This window comes from Triticum urartu, chromosome 1A (genome assembly GCF_056163025.1).
Source record: "Triticum urartu cultivar PI428250 chromosome 1A, HENAU_Tu73, whole genome shotgun sequence".
Taxonomy (NCBI): Eukaryota; Viridiplantae; Streptophyta; class Magnoliopsida; order Poales; family Poaceae; genus Triticum; species Triticum urartu.
Genome location: NC_141873.1, coordinates 317,541,829 through 317,565,169, shown reverse-complemented (window position 1 = coordinate 317,565,169; position 23,341 = coordinate 317,541,829).

The window sequence follows — 23,341 nt, the reverse complement described above, 5'->3', positions numbered from 1 at the left end:
ACAACAGTCGCCTTATATACCTCTCCTTCTTGATATCAATGTTATTTCTAGTTTTGAATATGTATGTTCGTCTATCATCCAGCGAAGCTTCACCCCGACTCTAGGCACAGTGAAGGTCTTGGCACTAGAATCTGTCGGCCCCAACCTGGACCAAGTTGTCAGTTGCCTTAGATGCTTTCCGTGCCTGAAGAAGCTATATATCGAGGTGATGTTCCTTTCCTGTTGAATGTTAACCATAAGGGAGTTCAATTTTTTGCACCTTTTCCCAAGTTTACAATGACAATGTACTACGATTTCTGAAGGAATTTTGGAGGATTTTAGGACATACACCCCCACCCCATATTGGTTGCTTCATTCATATGGTTACAGTCGTCCATAAGCATTTCTACTTTGGATTCATCTGTACTAGTTTTCTTAGGGAATTTTTCATCCAATCCAACCTCTTGTGAAGAAGGCTACATGTTTCTACTCCCTCCGTCCCATAATGTAAGACATTTTTAACACTAGTGTGGTGTCAAAAAATGTCTTACATTATGGGACGGAGGGAGTAGATTGTAATCAAATGCCCATGTTAATCATGCCAGATCAAAGATGGCACGTTGGTGCATTTTACAAATCCTGCAAACCAAATGGGCGTGTAGCAGTGTTCAAAACTGCATGTAGGCATTAACACGTTCTCTTCTTTTGTAGTGCATATTAGGCCCGAAGGCGGATGATGTTTATAACGACAATCACATCGAATGCCTGGATCTGCATCTCTCAAATATTACTTTGAACTCCTACCGAGGGACCCTACCGGAGATTACACTCGCCAGGTTCTTTCTTGGCAGAGCAAAGGTGTTGAGGGTACTGAGGTTGAACACGCATTTAATTAGGAAAGATCAATGGTATGATTATCAAAGCCGGCTGGTACTGTGGAATGGAAGTGCCTCAAAAAATGCCAAACTTCGTATTGGTAGAGCATATGGCAAAGCAATTGGAAGTTATTCTGTCAAACCCATACATGACTTGTCAGCGGCTGATCCCTTTTCAAAAATGACGCAGCTCGCAATGTTTGAATTTGGGCGTTGTAATCTTTGAATTTGAACCTTGCAATATTTATGGTATTTGTTATATTGAACTGTTTATGTTCTCTTGTCTCAACGAAACAGTTCATCCGGGTGAACCGCATGTCGTACATCGCACACACCTTGATCTGGCTGACCGTTTATTTTGTGTTGCCTAATCACATACAGTTTATCCGAGTGAACTGTATGTTGTACATCGCACACACCTTGATCTGGCTGACCATTTCTTTTGTGTTGCCTAATCACAAACACTTCATCTGAGTGAACCGTATGCTGTACATCACACACACCTTCATCTAGCTGCCCGTTTCTTTTGTTCCTCCTCATCGAAAACGGTTAATTGAACTGAATTGTATGCCCTGAATCGCACACGCAACTAAAATCTGAACCGTGTTTGATGCATCCGTCATCGCAAACGTTTTGCGCCTTTTTTGACGGTTTTTTACACCACCATTTGCGATTACTGCATCGCACACATTTTTGTCGAAGGGTCTCTGAACGTAGTGTCGCGTTAGCAGCATCCTACAGTAGTGCCCTTTTACCGTGCCTCTAAGTGCATTCTATGAAGCTTGCAAAATTCCGTATTGGGGTTCGCTAGACGAGACACCAAGATCTGAATATGAGTCATTTTTTACTAGCCTTTGCTATGGTGAGGGTAGAGTAGTGACACAAGGTAGAATAAAAAGTATTCATTTCCCATCAATTCACTACTTCGCACTCTTTAATGGAAAATGCATCATAGGCAAGCAAGATTGTAGCACACTATGTGCTCCTAACTTGAGCCTCTTACACACTGCTCTTACAGGTATTAAGAGTGGGAGCCATTGTTGCACGTAGATTGCAACAAACGCCGGTATGGTTATTTTTATGGTCAGATTTATGCTTCTCGTTTAGCTAAAGAGGTTGGTGTTACACCTCTGCCTTATGACCCCATATTACCTACTCAGTATTTAGACTTTGATGCCACGAAACGACATAAGTTCCTTACGGGCACAATCACTAATTATACTTATAACTTGATGTTCAATAAAAAAACCTATTGTGGCTGTTGTTTTGCCTGCGCTTGCTCTCTTTGATTATCATAGCAAAGGAAGATATTATGTTCTTGAGAGCAAGGCCCACGCGCACAACGCGGAGGTCGTGGCTGCTCGGCGAGCTGAGGAGGTTGCACTAAGAGCCTCCGTGAGCTAGCACTCTGACTATTATGCGGGTCGTGGATGGTGATTACCAAGCTAGGCCAAAAGCCTAAGCTTGTTGGTATTCCACGGACATTACTGAAGGAAATATGCCCTAGAGGCAATAATAAAGTTATTATTTATTTCCTTATTTCATGATAAATGTTTATTATTCATGCTAGAATTGTATTAACCAAAAACATAATACATGTGTGAATACATAGACAAACAGAGTGTCACTAGTATGCCTCTACTTGACTAGCTTGTTAATCAAAGATGGTTATGTTTCCTAACCATAGACAAAGAGTTGTTATTTGATTAACGGGATCACATCATTAGGAGAATGATGTGATTGACTTGACCCATTCCGTTAGCTTAGCACTCGATCGTTTAGTATGTTGTTATTGCTTTCTTCATGACTTATACATGTTCCTATGACTATGAGATTATGCAACTCCCGTTTACCGGAGGAACACTTTGTGTGCTACCAAACGTCACAATGTAACTGGGTGATTATAAAGGAGCTCTACAGGTGTCTCCAAAGGTACATGTTGGGTTGGCGTATTTCGAGATTAGGATTTGTCACTCCGATTGTCGGAGAGGTAACTCTGGGCCCTCTCGGTAATGCACATCACCTAAGCCTTGCAAGCATTGCAACTAATGAGTTAGTTGCAAGATGATGTATTACAGAACGAGTAAAGAGACTTGCCGGTAACGAGATTGAACTAGGTATTGAGATACCGACGATCGAATCTCGGGCAAGTAACATACCGATGACAAAGGGAACAATGTATGTTGTTATGCGGTCTGACCGATAAAGATCTTCGTAGAATATGTAGGAGCCAATATGAGCATCCAGGTTCCGCTATTGGTTATTGACCGGAGACATGTCTCGGTCATGTCTACATTGTTCTCGAACCCGTAGGGTCCGCACGCTTAAGGTTTCGATGACAGTTATATTATGAGTTTATGAGTTTTGATGTACCGAAGGAGTTCGGAGTCTCGGATGAGATCGGGGACATGACGAGGAGTCTCGAAATGATCGAGACGTAAAGATCGATATATTGGACGACTATATTCGGACATCGGAAAGGTTCCGAGTGATTCGGGTATTTTCGAAGGTACCGGGGAGTTACGGGAATACGAGGAAGAAGCAATGGGCCTTAATGGGCCTTAGTGGGAAGGACCAGGAGGTGGCGTGCGCCCCTCCCAAGCCCAGTCCGAATTGGACAAGGGATTTGGGGCGCGGCCCCTCTCTCCTTCCTTCCCCTCTTCCCCCCTTTCCCCCCTTCTCCTAGTTGGACTAGGAAAGGTGAAAACCTACTCCAACTAGGAGTAGGAATCCTACTCCTCCTTGGCGCGCCCACAAGGGCCGGCCCGCCTCCCCCTTGCTCCTTTATATACGGTGGCAGGGGGCACCCCACAGACACAAGTTGATCCACATGATCATATTCTTAGCCGCGTGCGGTGCCCCCTTCCACCATAATCCTCGATAATATTGTAGCGGTGCTTAGGCGAAGCCCTGCGACGGTAGAACATCAAGATTGTCACCACGCTGTTGTGCTGATGGGACTCTTCCCCGACACTTTGCTGGATCGGAGTCCGGGGATCGTCATCGAGCTGAACGTGTGCTAAAACTCGGAGGTGCCGTAGTTTCGGTGCTTGATCGGTCGGGCCGTGAAGACGTACGACTACATCAACCGCGTTGTGCTAACGCTTCCGCTGTCGGTCTACAAGCGTACGTAGATCACACTCTCCCCTCTCGTTGCTATGCATCACCATGATCTCGTGTGTGTGTAGGAATTTTTTTGAAATTACTACGTTCCCCAACAGTGGCATCCGAGCCTAGGTTTTATGTGTTGATGTTATATACACGAGTAGAACACAAGTGAGTTGTGGGCGATATAAGTCATACTGCTTACCAGCATGTCATACTTTGGTTCGGCGGTATTGTTGGACGAAGCAGCCCGGACCGACATTACGCGTACGCTTACGCGAGACCGGTTATCCCGACGTGCTTTGCACAAAGGTGGCTAGCGGGTGACAGTTTCTCCAACTTTAGTTGAACCGAGTGTGGCTACGCCCGGTCCTTGCGAAGTTTAAAACAGCACCAACTTGACAAACTATCGTTGTGGTTTTGATGCGTAGGTAAGATTGGTTCTTGCTTAAACCCGTAGCAGCCACGTAAAACTTGCAACAACAAAGTAGAGGACGTCTAACTTGTTTTGCAGGGTATGTTGTGATGTGATATGGTCAAGACATGATGCTAAATTTTATTGTATGAGATGATCATGTTTTGTAACCAAGTTATCGGCAACTGGCAGGAGCCATATGGTTGTCGCTTTATTGTATGCAATGCAATCACGCTGTAATGCTTTACTTTATCACTAAGCGGTAGCGATAGTCGTGGAAGCATAAGATTGGCGAGACGACAACGATGCTACGATGGTGATCAAGGTGTCGTTGGTGATCACGACGGTGCTTCGAAGATGGAGATCACAAGCACAAGATGATGATGGCCATATCATATCACTTATATTGATTGCATGTGATGTTTATCTTTTATGCATCTTATCTTGCTTTGATTGACTGTAGCATTATAAGATGATCTCTCACTAATTATCAAGAAGTGTTCTTCCTGAGTATGCACCGTTGCGAAAGTTCTTCATGCTGAGACACCACGTGATGATCGGGTGTGATAGGCTCTATGTTCAAATACAACGGGTGCAAAACAGTTGCACACGCGGAATACTCAGGTTATACTTGACGAGCCAAGCATATACAGATATGGCCTCGTAACACGGAGACCGAAAGGTCGAGCATGAATCATATAGTAGATATGATCAACATAGTGATGTTCACCAATGAAACTACTCCATCTCACGTGATGATCGGACATGGTTTAGTTGATTTGGATCACATGATCACTTAGAGGATTAGAGGGATGTCTATCTAAGTGGGAGTTCTTAAGTAATATTATTAATTGAACTTAAATTTATCATGAACTTAGTCCTGGTAGTATTTTGCAAATCATGTTGTAGATCAATAGCTCGCATTGTTGCTTCCCTGTGTTTATTTTGATATGTTCCTAGAGAAAATTGTGTTGAAAGACGTTAGTAGCAATGATGCGGATTGGATCCGTGATCTGCGGTTTATCCTCATTGCTGCACAGAAAATTATGTCCTTGATGCACCGCTAGGTGACAGACCTATTGCAGGAGCAGATGCAGACGTTATGAATGTTTGGCTAGCTCAATATGATGACTACTTAATAGTTTAGTGCACCATGCTTAACGGCTTAGAATCGGGACTTCAAAAAACGTTTTGAACGTCATGGACCATATGAGATGTTCCAGGAGTTGAAGTTAATATTTCAAGCAAATACCCGAGTTGAGAGATATGAAGTCTCCAACAAGTTCTATAGCCAAAAGATGGAGGAGAATCGCTCAACTAGTCAGCATGTGCTCAGATTGTCTGGGTACTACAATTGCTTGAATCAAGTGGGATTTAATCTTCCAGATAAGATAGTGATTGAAAGAATTCTCTAGTCACCATCACCAAGTTAGTAGAACTTCGTGATGAACTATAGTATGCAAGGGATGACGAAAACGACTCCCGAGCTTTTCATGATGATGAAATCGATGAAGGTAGAAATCAAGAAAGAGCATCAAGTGTTGATGGTAGACAAGACCACTAGTTTCAATGAAAGGGCAAAGGGAAGAAGGGGAACTTCAAGAAGAACGGCAAGCAAGTTGCTGCTCAAGTGAAGAAGCCCAAGTCTGGTCCTAAGCCTGAGACTAAGTGCTTCTACTGCAAAGGGACTGGTCACTAGAAGCGGAACTGCCCCAAGTATTTGGCGGATAAGAAGGATGGCAAAGTGAACAAAGGTATATTTGATATACAGATTATTGATGTGTATTTTACTAGTGTTTATAGCAACCCCTCGGTATTTGATACTGGTTCAGTTTCTAAGAGTAGTAACTCGAAACGGGAGTTGCAGAATGAACAGAAACTAGTTAAGGGTGAAGTGACGATGTGTGTTGGAAGTAGTTCCAAGATTGATATGATCATCATCGCACACTCCCTATACTTTCGGGATTAGTGTTGAACCTAAATAAGTGTTATTTGGTGTTTGCGTTGAGCATGAATATGATTTGATCATGTTTATTGCAATACGGTTATTCATTTAAGTTAGAGAATAATTGTTGTTCTGTTTACATGAATAAAACCTTATATGGTTACACACCCAATGAAAATGGTTCATTGGATCTCGATCGTAGTGATACACATATTCATAATATTGAAGACAAAAGATGCAAAGTTAATAATGATAGTGCAACTTATTTGTGGCACTGCCGTTTAGGTCATATTGGTGTAAAGCGCATGAAGAAACTCCATGCTGATGGGATTTTGGAATCACTTGATTATGAATCACTTGATGCTTGCGAACCATGCCTTATGGGCAAGATGACTAAGACTCCGTTCTCCAGAACAATGGAGCGAGCAACTGACTTATTGGAAATAATACATACTGATGTATGTGATCCGATGAGTGTTGAGGCTCGTGGCAGGTATCATTATTTTCTGACCTTCATAGATGATTTGAGCAGATATGGGTATATCTACTTGATGAAACACAACTCTGAAACATTTGAAAAGTTCAAAGAATTTCAGAGTGAAGTGGAGAATCATCGTAACAAAAATAAAAAGTTTCTACGATATGATCGCAGAAGTAAAATATTTGAGTTACGAGTTTGGCCTTCAGTTAAAAACAATGTGAAATAGTTTCACTACTCACGCCACCTGGAACACCACAGCATAATGGTGTGTCCGAACGTCATAACCGTACTTCATTAGATATGGTGCGAACTATGATGTCTCTTACCAATCTACCACTATCGTTTTGGGATTATGCATTAGAGACAGTTGCATTCACGTTAAATAGGGCACCATCTAAATCCGTTGAGACGACATCGTATGAACTATGGTTTGACAAGAAACCTAAGCTGTCGTTCCTTAAAGTTTGAGGTTGCGATGCTTATGTGAAAAAAACTTCAACCTGATAAGCTCGAACCCAAATCGGAGAAATGTGTCTTCATAGGATATCCAAAGGAAACTATTGGATACACCTTCTATCACAGATCCGAAGGCAAGACTTTTGTTGGTAAATTCGGAAACTTTCTAGAGAAGGAGTTTCTCTCGAAAGAAGTGAGTGGGAGGAAAGTAGAACTTGACGAGGTAACTGTACCTTCTCCCTTATTGGAAAGTAGTTCATCACAGAAATCTGTTCTTGTGACTACTACACCAATTAGTGAGGAAGCTAATGATGATGATCATGTAACTTCAGATCAAGTTACTACTGAATCTCGTAGGTAAACCAGAGTGAGATCCGCACCAGAGTGGTACGGTAATCCTGTTCTGGAAGTCATGTTACTAGACCATGACGAACTTGCGAACTATGAGGAATCAATGATGAGCCCAGATTCCGCGAAATGGTTTGAGGCCATGAAATCTGAGATATGATCCATGTATGAGAACAAAGTATGGACTTTGATGGATTTGTCCGATGATCGGCAAGCCATAGAAAATAAATGGATCTTCAAGAGGAAGACGGACGCTGATAGTAGTATTACTATCTACAAAGCTAGACTTGTCGAAAAAGGTTTTTGACAAAGTTCAAGGTGTTGACTACGATGAAATTTTCTCACTCGTAGCGATGCTTAAGTCTGTCCAAATCATGTTAGCAATTGCCGCATTTTTATGAAATCTGGCAAATGGATAAACAAAACTACATTCCTTGATGGATTTAAAGAAGAGTTGTATATGATGCAATCAGAAGGTTTTGTCAATCCTAAAGGTGCTAACAAAATATGCAAGCTCCAGCGATCCATCTATGGACTGGTGCAAGCATCTCGGAGTTGGAATATACGTTTTGATAAGTTGATCAAAGCATATAGTTTTATACAGACTTGCGGTGAAGCCTGTATTTACAAGAAAGTGAGTGGGAGCACTACAGCATTTCTGATAAGTATATGTGAATGACATATTGTTGATCGGAAATAATGTAGAATTATTCTACAAAGCATAAAGGAGTGTTTTGAAAGAAGTTTTTCAAAGAAAGACCTCGGTGAAGCTGCTTACATATTGAGCGTCAAGATCTATAGAGATAGATCAAGACGCTTGATAAGTTTTTTCAATGAGTACATACCTTGACAAGATTTTGAAGTAGTTCAAAATGGAACAGTCAAAGAAAGAATTCTTGCCTGTGTTACAAGGTGTGAAGTTGAGTAAGACTAAAAGCCCGACCACGGCAGAAAATAGAATGAGAATGAAAATCATTCCCTATGCCTTGGCCATAGGTTCTATAAAGTATGCCATGCTGTGTACCAGACCTATTGTATACCCTACACTAATTTTGGCAAGGGAGTACAATAGTGATCTAGGAGTAGATCACTGGACAGCGGTCAAAATTATCCTTGGTGGAATAAGGATATGTTTCTCGATTATGGAGGTGACAAAAGGTTCGTCGTAAAAGGGTTACGTCGATACAAGTTTTGGCACTGATCCGGATGACTCTTAGTCTTCATCTGGATACATATTGAAAGTGGGAGCAATTAACTAAAGTAGCTCCGTGCAGAGCATTGTCGACATAGAAAATTGCAAAATACTTACGGATCTGAATATGGCAGACCGTTGACTAAACTTCTCTCACAGGCAAAACATGATCACACCTTAGTACTCTTTGGGTGTTAATCACATAGCAATGTGAACTAGATTACTGACTCTAGTAAACCCTTTGGGTGTTGGTCACATATCGATGTGAACTATGGGTGTTAACCACATAAAGATGTGAACTATTGATGTTAGATCACATGGCGATGTGAACTAGATTATTGACTCTAGTGCAAGTGGGAGACTGAAGGAAATATGCCCTAGAGGCAATAATAAAGTTATTATTTATTTCCTTATTTCATGATAAATGTTTATTATTCATGCTAGAATTGTATTAACCGGAAACATAATACATGTGTGAATACATAGACAAACAGAGTGTCCCTAGTATGCCTCTACTTGACTAGCTCGTTAATCAAAGATGGTTATGTTTCCTAACCATAGACAAAGAGTTGTTATTTGATTAACGGGATCACATCATTAGGAGAATGATGTGATTGACTTGACCCATTCCATTAGCTTAGCACTCGATCGTTTAGTATGTTGTTATTGCTTTCTTCATGACTTATACATGTTCCTATGACTATGAGATTATGCAACTCCCGTTTACCGGAGGAACACTTTGTGTGCTACCAAACGTCACAACGTAACTAGGTGATTATAAAGGAGCTCTACAGGTGTCTCCAAAGGTACATGTTGGGTTGGCGTATTTCGAGATTAGGATTTGTCATTCCGATTGTCGGAGACGTATCTCTGGGCCCTCTCGGTAATGCACATCACCTAAGCCTTGCAAGCATTGCAACTAATGAGTTAGTTGCGAGATGATGTATTACGGAACGAGTAAAGAGACTTGCCGGTAACGAGATTGAACTAGGTATTGAGATACCGACGATCGAATCTCGGGCAAGTAACATACAGATGACAAAGGGAACAACGTATGTTGTTATGCGGTCTGACCGATAAAGATCTTCGTAGAATATGTAGGAGCCAATATGAGCATCCAGGTTCCGCTATTGGTTATTGACCGGAGACGTGTCTCGGTCATGTCTACATTGTTCTCGAACCCGTAGGGTCCGCACGCTTAAGGTTTCGATGACAGTTATATTATGAGTTTATGAGTTTTGATGTACCGAAGGAGTTCAGAGTCCCGGATGAGATCGGGGACATGACGAGGAGTCTCGAAATGGTCGAGACGTAAATATTGATATATTGGACGACTATATTCGGACATCGGAAAGGTTCCGAGTGATTCGGGTATTTTCGAAGGTACCGGGGAGTTACGGGAATACGAGGAACAAGCAATGGGCCTTAATGGGCCTTAGTGGGAAGGACCAGGAGGTGGCGTGCGCCCCTCCCAAGCCCAGTCCGAATTGGACAAGGGATTTGGGGCGCGGCCCCTCTCTCCTTCCTTCCCCTCTTCCCCCCTTTCCCCCCTTCTCCTAGTTGGACTAGGAAAGGTGAAAACCTACTCCAACTAGGAGTAGGAATCCTACTCCTCCTTGGCGCGCCCACAAGGGCCGGCCCGCCTCCCCCTTGCTCCTTTATATACGGTGGCAGGGGGCACCCCACAGGCACAGGTTGATCCACATGATCATATTCTTAGCCGCGTGCGGTGCCCCCTTCCACCATAATCCTCGATAATATTGTAGCGGTGCTTAGGCGAAGCCCTGCGACGGTAGAACATCAAGATCATCACCACGCCGTTGTGCTGACGGAACTCTTCCCCGACACTTTGCTGGATCGGAGTCCGGGGATCGTCATCGAGCTGAACGTGTGCTAAAACTCGGAGGTGTCATAGTTTCGGTGCTTGATCGGTCGGGCCGTGAAGACGTACGACTACATCAACCGCGTTGTGCTAACGCTTCCGCTGTCGGTCTACAAGCGTACGTAGATCACACTCTCCCCTCTCGTTGCTATGCATCACCATGATCTTGTGTGTGCGTAGGAAATTTTTTGAAATTACTACATTCCCCAAAAATTACATTCATGTTCACACATTTAATTCCAGTTGTCGGTGTTCACACATTTTCATTGTATTAGCCATGCTAGATTTATTTCTCACTTTCTTCTTATGTGTTTGAAAAACTTTGAGAAAACCCAAAAATAGTTCTTGCTTCTTTTCGATTTTTCTTTCTAGTTTAGTTAGTTGTAGTATTAAAAAGAAAACCCAAAAAGATTTCCATGTTCTTCTTTTGCTTGTTGGGAGCTTTCCCGTGCAAATAGTTTTTCTCTTTTTTTGTTTTCCCTTCTTTAATTTGCTTTCCTCGAGAAAAACCAAAAACTCCAAAAATATTTCAGTGTGTTTCTCTGAAATTCTTTTCTTTGTATTGAGTCATACCAAGGAGAAGACCACGATGAAAATGTTGAGTGGCTCTCATATGCATTGCTATTGATCTAACAAAGAGCCCATATTACCTTGTCTTCTCCTTTTGAATAAAATATTTGCAGATTCCAGCTTAGTCCACGGCACTCTTGCACTATTATTATTTACATATCATTCGGTCGTGCAAGTGAAAGGCAATAATGACGATATTTGATGAACTAGCCGTGGCAGAGAGAAACGGGTATGAACTCAACTTGTTCTGTTTTTGTAAATATGTTCAACCTAGTATCCATGATTCAGCATATTATGATCAAACATGTTTGCAACGACAAGTACTGGTTATAGTTTCTCATGCCATGCCTAAGTAGCTAGGAGTGGATAATGATTTATCTTGGATGTCAACATGCATTAAAATGATTGTGATGTAGTATGATGATATGGTATCCTGCTCTGAATGTTTCAAGTGGCTTGACTAGGCTTATGTTCATGCATGTAGTTGACTCAGAACCAACATAGCCTCTATGATATTTATGTTCATGGTGTTCATATCCTACTCATGCTAGTATTCAATGTTAATTATGCATAACGCATGTTCATGACCATTTCCGCTCTCTAGCTGACCGCTTCTCAACCTATTTCTAGCCTTCGCATGTACTAAGCGGGAATACTGCTTGTGCATCAAAATCCTTAAACCAAAGTTATTCCAAGTTCACCATACCTACCTATATGCAGTATTACCCTGCCTTTCTAAGTAAATTTGCATGTGCCACCTCTAAAAACTTCAAATAAACTTATGTTTTTGTGTGCCTGGATTGTTCATAGAATGACAGGGGGTAGTCGGTATCTTCCATGGTAAGCGGGTTATGCTCATGATGAGTGTGTATTTACTCGTCCTTGCATAAGAGGGGCGGTAATAGGGATTCCTAGTCCCAAAATAAAAAAATTGCAAATAATTAAACAAAAACTCCGCCAGGGCTGATGTTAGTATGGACGATACCCGTGGATTAGGCTAGCCGTGGAGTGTGTTTGTGTAACATCCCAAATTTTCAATTTGGAATGTTATACACCAGATCATCATTGCATATCATATTTTATTACATTCTGGTTGATCCTAGAAATTCTACGCAACTTAAGGACCCTTGGGGAGAGTTGGGGATTTCGTTATTTTCATATTTGAGTTTTCTCAAATTTTGAAAATAGGATCATTTGATTTTATTTATTTTATCTTCAATTATTTCTATTATAAAAATATGAGAGAGGGAATAAAATGACTTTCCTGAAATAAAGAATTATTGAGGATTTAATAAAAAATAAATTAGATTTTATTTTGGTTTTATTTGCTATTTTATTTGTATTAGGGAAAAATGCGCGTTTTTCAAAATTGCATTTAGGCCCCAAATAAATGTTCATCCTGTGCGGCTTGATTTTAGAAGCCCGGGAAATTTTATTTCGGGATTTTTGGAGTCCGTTTAGTATTCCTTTTGGTTTTTTTGAGCGTAATTATTTAAAAAAAGTCTGAACCGCCTTGCTGGGCCGTGTCCGACCTAGACTCTCGGCCCGGCCGGCTTTATAAACCGGAGGAGCCCAGCCCGAGCCGCCCCAAACCCTAGTGCCGCCCCGCCCCTGACGCCGCCGTCACCGCCTCGCGTGCCGCGCCGTCGAGCCGCCGCACCGCCGCGCCGCCGAGCCGCCGCCGCCCCGCCGTCGGAGCCGCCGCCGCCGACCCCGCCGGCGGTTTTCCTCAAGAAAACCATTTGGTTCTCTGTCCGGTTTTTCGTTTGTTTTTTTAGATGCGTTTTTTAGATAGATCGGTTTTTTTAGTTTAGTTATTTAGCGAGCGTTCGCTCGTTCGTTCATTTTAACGAACGCGTTCATCGTTTAAATCCAGATAACGAACATTCATTCATTAATCTGTTCGTCATTTTTCTTTTTCTCGGATTAACTCCACGATTTTTCTGATCGCGATTCCTGATCCGATCTTCGTTTTAGTCTAACTTTTCGCTCGTTTACCAGAATCAGGCGATTCAAGCGCCTGGAGTTTCGTCTCGAAACCCCCTTTCCGTTTAATCAACTCAAACAAGTTTTTACCATTGTAAAAATTGCCCTAGATCCAGAATAGTAATCAAAGCCTATTTCTTTTGTCGTTTGTCTTTCGTTGTTTCGTTCGATTTGATTTCTTTTGCCAACCGGAGTTCTTAAGTTGAACTTTCTGGTTAGATCTCTTATTTGAGTTTTACCTGTGCATTACTTGAGTACTTATTGTATGCTTGTTTGTTTGCGATAGAGTGCCCGGAGTGTGATGCTTGCTACTTCGAATCGCTAGGTTTTGCGGATCATCAGCAAGGCAAGTAACACTTTGATCATATCTCCTACTACCCAGTTTTATTGCATTAGATCAATCCTCACACATTGCATTGTTTAGGATCTAATTAAATTGTGGGTTTGGGAAGTAGTTGAGGTAGTACCTATTACTTGTTTATTATCAAACCTTTGGGAGTTACTTCTACGTTTGCTTATTATGCCATGCTATGCTAGTAGACGTGGATTGGGTTAGTGTATCCATGACAGATGTGAGATTGTTAATTAATGGTTTATTTAAGGTGGCAACCTAAACACACATCTGGGTGGATTGAGGCACCTGGGTATCCCAGCGATTGCCTGTTTTCTTTTGGACCACCACCCAGGCCAAAAGGGATCATAAGATTATTCATGCTAGAAACTTCCGTGTGCAGCCACAAGCTACTATGGGCTCTAGCATAGTTGATTAAGTGGTGCGAACTCTTATGGTGGTAGACTAGCAGATGTAGGGGAAAGTATGTGTAACAGTCTACCCGATCGTAAGGTGCTAGCGCTTCTGAAAGACTATGTCTCGGTCATCCGTTTCTCAAACACCATGTAGTGCAAGAATCCCAATGGAGGAGATCGAGTCTTGTGGGGGAAAGTGCGCAAACCTCTGCAGAGTGTATAAACCAATCATGGTTAGTCGTGTCCCCGGTTATGGACATCTTGAGTATCTAGTACCTGGATTATCATGTGAATCTCAACTAGTTACTCTAAAATTAATTTTGTTGGGTTTTGTTTAATGATGATGCTTAATTGGGATTAAGAATGCTGTCAACCATTCTCAATGTTTAACAACTACCATGATAGTTAAACAAAATCTATTTCTTTGCAGTAGGGAAAAATTGGCTTTACGCAAAACTGTAACCATAGAGCTTTCCACCAGCCAAATATGCATGTAGTATAGCCTATTTCTTTCATTGCTCTCTATGTGTTACATTGCCAGCATATTCCATGTGCTGACCCGTTTCGGGCTGCAACGTTAATGTTGCAGACTTTTTAGACGACGATTAAGGTGCTTTTAGGTCGTGGTTCTATACTCAGTGATGTCGTTGGAGTTGATGGACTCACTTATCTTCCCAGCCTTCCGTTGTTATCTTTATTAGATGGCCTTAAGCCATATTTATTGTAATAAGTTCTCTTTTGAGACACTCGATGTAATAAGTGTGTGATTGCTACTCTGTTATAAATCCTTCAAGTATTGTGTGGTGTCAGCATTACTGATCCAGGGATGAAACCTGAGCACAGAGATTGGACCGTTTGAGGTCTGGTCGCTACAAGATGGTATCAGAGCACACGCTTACTGTAGGACACGGCCACTAAGCTAAAAGACCTAGATCACTACTCACTCTCTTCTCTTTCTGACTTCTCATCTTTTCTACTCTTTTAGGATGGCGGATGCCAGGAACAAGTTCACGCAACCGGAAGATACACCCTTTGGACGTCACTTGAAGGAAGTCACTAGATACCTAAACATAGGAGTACCAAGCTTCACCGGAACCTACAACGCCACTTTACCTGAAGAAGAGCGCTGGATGATTCAAGTTCAAGTTCCAGGAAGGACGTTCATGCCTGTCACTGAACCCATAGAGTTTTCTTTTGATGCACCAACTTGGAATCTAGGAAAGAGCATGGCAGCTCACATCGCCATGGGACGCATTGGATAAGTTTACCGCAATGATCGCAAGGATACTAGCTACCAGATTTGTGGGCGTCGAGATGAGCACTGGGAGATGATCAGCACCAGGAAGGATAGATCAATTGCAACTTTTATTCAGGAGTTATACCAGCACATTCGACGTCAGGAGAACCAGATGTGCGCCGACATGATAGATCTGAAGAAGGCAAAGACAAGAATCAAGGAACTAGAGGAGGAACTCAAGGCTACACGTGAAGATTATGAAGAGGAAATCGAAGTATTAGTGGAAAAGAATGACGATCTGATCAAGAAGATTGGAATATTCATGGGAGGCCCTACACCAGTGGAAGAAGACGAAGAACCCAAGGAGATTTGCCCGAAAGACTACATCATCATCGACGACACCGACTCGGATCCAGATGATAGCGATGATGACTATGTTGATGAAGCTGGAGCAGATATCATGGAGTCTGCAACCGAAGAATATTTCTAGTAGACCACTCCAACAGTAGTAGTAGTCCACCATGTAAATATAGTAGTCCGAGCACTTTTGCGATAGTTAGATCGATTGTATGCCCTTGTTGATTGATTGAATGAAGTGAATTGTTTGCTTTTGCCTCATGTGCATATGGGTAGTGTTTTCTCTCTAGACCCCTCTTTATTCTTAAATCTCATCTTTTCTAAACCCTCAGATGCCTCCGAGACGTGACCCCGGATTTACCTTTCCACCGGAGCTCACTCAGTTGATCCAGCAGCAGAACACATTGATGCAGTTGCTAGTCTAGAATCAGAATCAAGGGAACAACAACAACAACCCACCACCACCACCACCACCTGTTGATCACTTAGCCCGTTTTCTTAGGCTGAATCCACCGGTGTTTTCCAGTAGCACCGAGCCGATAGTAGCAGATGATTGGCTCCGCAAGACAGCAAGGGAGTTGACCACCGCAGGATGCACAGATGCGGAAAAAGTGAAGTTTGCCGCGCATCAGCTTGAAGGACACGCAGCATCATGGTGGGAGAATTTCACAGCCACTTTCCATGTCGACACTGTCACGTGGGACCAGTTTCAGCAGGCTTTCCGTACTGCCCATGTTTCAGCAGGAGCTATGGCCATGAAGAAGCGAGAGTTTTGCAACTTGCGCCAAGGAGGACGGACAGTTGGCCAGTATGTGGAGGACTTTAGTAAATTAGCATGTTATGCCCCAGATGACGTTGCTACGGATGCAGCTAAGCAGGAGAAGTTTCTGGAAGGACTGAATGATGAGTTGAGCATGCAGTTGATGGTAGCAACCTTCAACAACTACCAGGAGTTGGTAGATCGTGCTCTCATGATTGAAGGGAAGCAGCAGCAGATTGAGAACCGCAAGAGGAAGTATGGACAAGGAAAGTACAATTCAGGAGCTCAGCAGAAGCCACGCTTTACCCCTAGACTAGGAGGACATTTTCAGCATACCCATGGAGGAGGTAGCTCGCACAATCACAATGGCACCAAGAATGGTAATGGGAATGGAGGAAGCAACGGCCAGAACCGCACCAACCCATCGACCCCAGCCAAGAGAGACCTAAGCCAAGTCACTTGTTTTAAGTGCCAGAAGACCGGACATTATGCCAATGAATGTCCTGAATCACAGAATGGTAATGGTAATGGAAGCTTTGGGAAGAAGCCGAACCCTTTCAACAGGGGACAGGTGAACCACGTTAACATGGAGGAGGTTGAAGAGCAGCCGGATGCAGTAATCGGTAAGTTTTTGGTTAAGTCATTTACTACACTCGTTCTTTTCGATACTGGTGCATCACATTCATACATATCAAGGGGATTTGTGGATAAGTATAAGCTACCAACCCGAGCCCTTAGAACACCAATGTTAGTAAGCTCACCAGGAGCGGAGTATATGGCCAGCCTATGGTGTGATCGGTTACCATTAAGGATTGGTAACTACATATTTCCCTCAGACCTTATAGTGTTGGAATCTCAAGGATTGGATGTGATATTAGGCATGGATTGGTTATCAAAGTATGAAGGGAATATTGAATGTGCCAGTAAGACAATTATGCTTACAACGCAGAAGGAAGAAGGATCAAGTATGTATCCCGGCATGTGCCAGAGAGGACTCAAGTAAATTGTCTAACAGGAGTTGTGCAGGAGGAAGTACCAGTGGTGAAAGATGTCCCTGATGTATTTCCAGAAGAATTGCCAGGCATGCCAACGGATAGAGATATTGAGTTTTTGATTGAGCTTTTGCCAGGCACAGGGCCAATATCGAAGAGACCATATAGGATGCTCGCAAAAGATTTGGTGGAGATTAAGAAGAAGATTAAGGAGTTACTGGATAAGGGATATATTCGCCCAAGTTCTTCACCTTGTGGATCGCCAGTACTTCTAGTGGAGAAGAATGATGGATCGTTAAGGATGGTTGTTGATTATCGAGGATTGAATGAAGTAACCATCAAGAACAAATACCCACTACCGATGATCAATGATCTGTTTGATCGATTGCAAGGAGCTAAGGTATTTTCCAAGATCGATCTGCGATCAGGATACCATCAGTTGAAGATTCGAGAACAGGATATACCTAAGACGGCTTTTACCACTAGGTATGGGCTGTACGAATATACCATTATGTCATTTGGTCTGACTAACGCACCTGCATATTTTATGAACATGATGAACAAAGTGTTTATGGAGTTTTTGGATAAGTTCGTCGTAGTGTTCATTGATGATATCCTGGTTTACTCGAAGAATGAAGAGGAGCATAAGGAGCATTTGCGTTTGGTACTCGGAAAGCTCAGAGAACATCAATTATATGCCAAATTTAGCAAATGTGAGTTTTGGTTGAAAGAAGTTGGATTTCTCGGACACATTATGTCTGGAGAAGGTATAGAAGTAGATCCCACTAAAGTTGATACTGTGACCAATTGGGAAGCCCCAACAACAGTTGGAGAGATCCGGAGTTTTCTTGGACTCGCAGGATACTACCGGAGGTTTATTGAGAATTTCTCAAAGATTGCGAAGCCCATGACGGAGTTGTTGAAAAAGGATACCAAGTTTATATGGACTGAGGAATGTGACGCTAGTTTCCAGGAGTTAAAGAAATTTTTGGTTACCTCACCAGTATTGATTTTGCCAGATCAGACCAAGGATTATGAGGTGTATTGCGACGCTTCACGTCGAGGACTTGGAGCAGTGCTTATGCAGGAAGAGTGGTTTCCTATGCCTCACGACAGCTTAAGCCCCATGAGTTGAATTATGCTACGCATGATTTGGAGTTAGCAACCGTAGTGCATGCATTGAAGACTTGGAGACATTTTCTCATTGGAAACCATTGTGAGGTGTACACTGATCACAAGATTTTGAAGTACATTTTCACACAGAAGGTGTTGAACCTCAGACAAAGGAGATGGTTGGAGCTCATCAAGGATTATGATATGAAATTGCATTATCACCCCGGGAAGGCTAACGTAGTAGCTGATGCGTTGAGCCGTAAGAGCCATGTCAACACCCTAATGACGGGAGATTTACCAAGGGAGTTAGCTGAAAACCTTCGTGACCTATGTTTGAAGATAGTCCCGAGAGCCTATGTAGCAGCATTGGAGATTCAGTCTACTTTGATGGATAAGATCAGAGAAGCCCAAAAGACTGACAAGGAGATTGCCTCTATTAAGGAGAAAATGAGCAAAGGAAAAGCTAAGGGATTTCGTGAGGATGAGCACGATACCTTATGGTTTGAAGACCGTGTCTATGTACCAAATGATTCGGAGATCAGGAAGTTAATTTTACAAGAGGCCCATGATTCACCGTATTCGATTCACCCAGGAAATACCAAGATGTATTTGGATTTGAAGGATATTTTCTGGTGGAACGGAATGAAGAAGGATATTGCGGAGTATGTAGCAGTTTGTGATGTATGTCAGAGAGTAAAGACAGAGCATCAGAAGCCAGCCAGATTGCTACAGCCATTGCCGATACCCGAATGGAAGTGGGATAAGCTAGGCATGGATTTTATTACAGGACTGCCCAGAACACGTTCAGGCTATGACTCGATATGGGTTGTAGTCGACCGTTTGAGAAAGGTAGCTCATTTCATTCCAGTGAAGACTACCTATACCAGTGCAAAGTTGGCAAAGATATAAATGAAGAGAATCGTTTGTCTGCATGGAGTTCCAAGGATCATAGTATCAGATAGAGGAACCCAATTTACCTCAAAGATCTGGAATCAGTTGCATGAAACTTTGGGTACCAGACTGTAGTTTAGCACAGCTTTCCACCCGCAGACAGATGGACAGACCGAGAGAGTCAATCAGATTTTGGAGGATATGCTAAGAGCTTGTGCGCTAGATTACGGATCTAGTTGGGACGAGAATTTTCCATATGCAGAGTTCTCTTACAACAACAGTTATCAATCCAGTTTGAAGATGGCCCCTTTCGAAGCCTTGTACGGAAGGAGGTGCAGGACCCCATTGTCTTGGGATGAAGTTGGAGACCACCAGTTGTTTGGACCAGATCTGATAAAGGAGTCTGAACAGAAAGTGAAATTGATTCACGATAGGCTCAAGGTAGCTCAATCCAGGCAGAAGAGTTATGCAGATTCTAAACGCAAGGAGACAGTTTACGAAGTTGGAGACCGAGTTTATCTTCGAGTATCACCACTTCGAGGAGTTAAGCGCTTTGGAGTTAAGGGAAAGTTAGCGCCACGTTTTGTATGCCCATACAAGGTTTTGGAGCGTATGGGAGAAGTAGCCTACAAGTTGGAGTTGCCCGAAGGACTGTCAGGAGTTCACGATGTGTTCCATGGTTTCCAGTTGAAGAAGTGCCACGCAGAGATGGCTGATATACTGCTGAGAGATACAGTGCCACTGGAAGCGATTCAGTTGGACAGTGATTTGACCTATGAGGAGAAACCAGTTAAGATTCTAGAGCATGCCAGTCGAGCCACCCGCAGCAAGGTTATCAAGTTTTGCAAGGTTCAGTGGAGCCACCACACGGAGGATGAAGCCACCTGGGAACGAGAGGAGGAATTGCTGAAGGACCACCCTCACCTATTTTCTAGCCAACCCGAATCTCGAGGGCGAGATTCATCTTAAGGGGGTAGGTTTGTAACATCCCAAATTTTCAATTTGGAATGTTATACACTAGATCATCATTGCATATCATATTTTATGGCATTCTGGTTGATCCTAGAAATTCTACGCAACTCAAGGACCCTTGGGGAGAGTTGGGGATTTCATTATTTTCATATTTGAGTTTTCTCAAATTTTGAAAATAGGATCATTTGATTTTATTTAATTTATCTTCAATTATTTCTGTTACAAAAATATGAGAGGGAATAAAAATGACTTTCCCGAAATAAAGAAATATTGAGGATTTAATAAAAACATCAAATAAAATTTTATTTTGGTATTATTTGCTATTTTATTTGTATTAGGGAAAAATGCGCATTTTTCAAAATTGCATTTAGGCCCCAAATAAATGTTCATCCTGTGCGGCTTGATTTTAGAAGCCGGGGAAAATTTATTTCGGGATTTTTGGAGTCCGTTTAGTATTCCTTTTATTTTTTTCTGAGCGTAATTATTAAAAAAAAGTCCGAACCGCCTTACCGGGTCGTGTCCGACCTAAAATCCCGGCCCGGCCGGCTTTATAAGCCGGGGGAGCCCAGCCCGAGCCGCCCCAAACCCTAGTGCCGCCCCGCCCCTGGCCGCCGCCGCCTCGCCTCGCGCGCCGCGCGGTCGAGCCGCCGCACCGCCGCCGCCGACCCCGCCACCCGCCGGAAACGCCGCTTCGCCGGAGGTTGACCCCGCCCCACCAGCGGTTTTCCTCGAGAAAACCGTTCGGTTCTCCGTCTGGTTTTTCATTCGTTTTTTTAGATAGATCGGTTTTTTAGGTTTAGTTATTTAGCGAGCGTTCGCTTGTTTATTCGTTTTAACGAACGCGTTCATCGTTAAGATCCAGATAACGAACATTCGTTCGTTAATCTGTTCATCATTTTTCTTTTTCTCGGATTAAATCCGTGATTTTTCTGATCGCGATTCCTGATCCGATTTTCGTTTTAGTCTAACTTTTCGCTCGTTTACCGGAATCAGGCGATTCAAGCGCCTGGAGTTTCGTCTCGAAACCCTCTTTCCGTTTAACCAAGTCAAAAAAGTTTTTACAACTGTAAAAATTGCCCTAGATCCAGAATAGTAATCGAAGCCTGTTTCTTTTGCCGTTTGTCTTTCGTTGTTTCGTTCGATTTGATTTCTTTTGCCAACCGGAGTTCTTAAGTTGAACTTTTTGGTTAGATCTCTTATTTGAGTTTTACATGTGCTTTAATTGAGTACTTATTGTATGCTTGTTTGTTTGCGATAGAGTACCCGGAGTGCGCCACTTGCTACTTCGAATCGCTAGGTTATGCGGATCATCAGCAAGGCAAGTAACACTTTGATCATATCTCCTACTACCCAGTTTTATTGCATTAGATCAATCCTCACAAATTGCATTGTTTAGGATCTAATTAAATTGTGGGTTTGGGAAGTAGTTGAGGTAGTACCTATTACTTGTTTATTATCAAACCTTTGGGAGTTACTTCTACGTTTGCTTATTATGCCATGCTATGCTAGTAGATGTGGATTGGGTGAGTGTATCCATGACAGATGTGAGATTGTTAATTAATGGTTTATTTAAGGTGGCAACCTAAACACACATCTGGGTGGATTGAGGCACCTGGGTATTCCAGTGATTGCTTGTTTTCTTTTGGACCGCCACCCAGGCCCAAAGGGATCATAAGATTATTCATGCTAGAAACTTCCGTGTGCAGCCACAAGCTACTATGGGCTGTTGAAGGAAATATGCCCTAGAGGCAATAATAAAGTTATTATTTATTTCCTTATTTCATGATAAATGTTTATTATTCATGCTAGAATTGTATTAACCGGAAACATAATACATGTGTGAATACATAGACAAACAGAGTGTCACTGGTATGCCTCTACTTGACTAGCTCGTTAATCAAAGATGGTTATGTTTCCTAACCATAGACAAATAGTTGTTATTTGATTAACGAGGTCACATCATTATTTGAATGATCTGATTGACATGACCCATTCCATTAGCTTAGCACCCGATCGTTTAGTATGTTGCTATTGCTTTCTTCATGACTTATACATGTTCCTATGACTATGAGATTATACAACTCCCGTTTGCCGGAGGAACACTTTGGGTGCTACCAAACGTCAAAACGTAGCTGGGTGATTATAAAGGAGCATTACAGGTGTCTCCAAAGGTAGATGTTGGGTTGGCGTATTTCGAGATTAGGATTTGTCACTCCGATTGTCGGAGAGGTATCTCTGGGCCCTCTCGGTAATGCACATCACATAAGCCTTGCAAGCATTGCAACTAAGATGTTAGTTGTGAGATGATGTATTACGGAACGAGTAAAGAGACTTGCCGGTAACGATATTGAACTGGATATTGGATACCGACGATCGAATCTCGGGCAAGTAACATACCGATGACAAAGGGAACAACGTATGTTGTTATGCGGTCTGACCGATAAAGATCTTCGTAGAATATGTAGGAGCCAATATGGGCATCCAGGTCCCGCTATTGGTTATTGACCGGAGACGTGTCTCGGTCATGTCTACATTGTTCTCGAACCCGTAGGGTCCGCACGCTTAAGGTTACGATGACAGTTATATTATGAGTTTATGCATTTTGATGTACCGAAGGTTGTTCGGAGTCCCGGATGTGATCACGGACATGCCGAGGAGTCTCGAAATGGTCGAGACGTAAAGATTGATATATTGGAAGCCTATATTTGGATATCGGAAGTGTTCCGGGTGAAATCGGGATTTTACCGGGTTACCGGGAGGTTACCGGAACCCCCCGGGAGCCATATGGGCCTTCATGGGCCTTAGTGGAAAGGAGAAAGGGGCAGCCCAAGGTGGCTGCGCACCTCCCCCCTCCCCTAGTCCTATTAGGACTAGGAGAAGTTGGCCGGCCCCCCTCTCTCTCTTTCCCCCCTTGGGAATCCTAGTTGGAATAGGATTGGGGGGGAATCCTACTCCCGGAGGGAGTAGGACTCTCCTGGCGCACCCCTTGTGGCCGGCCAGCCTCCCCCCCTTGGCTCCTTTATATACTGAGGTAGAGG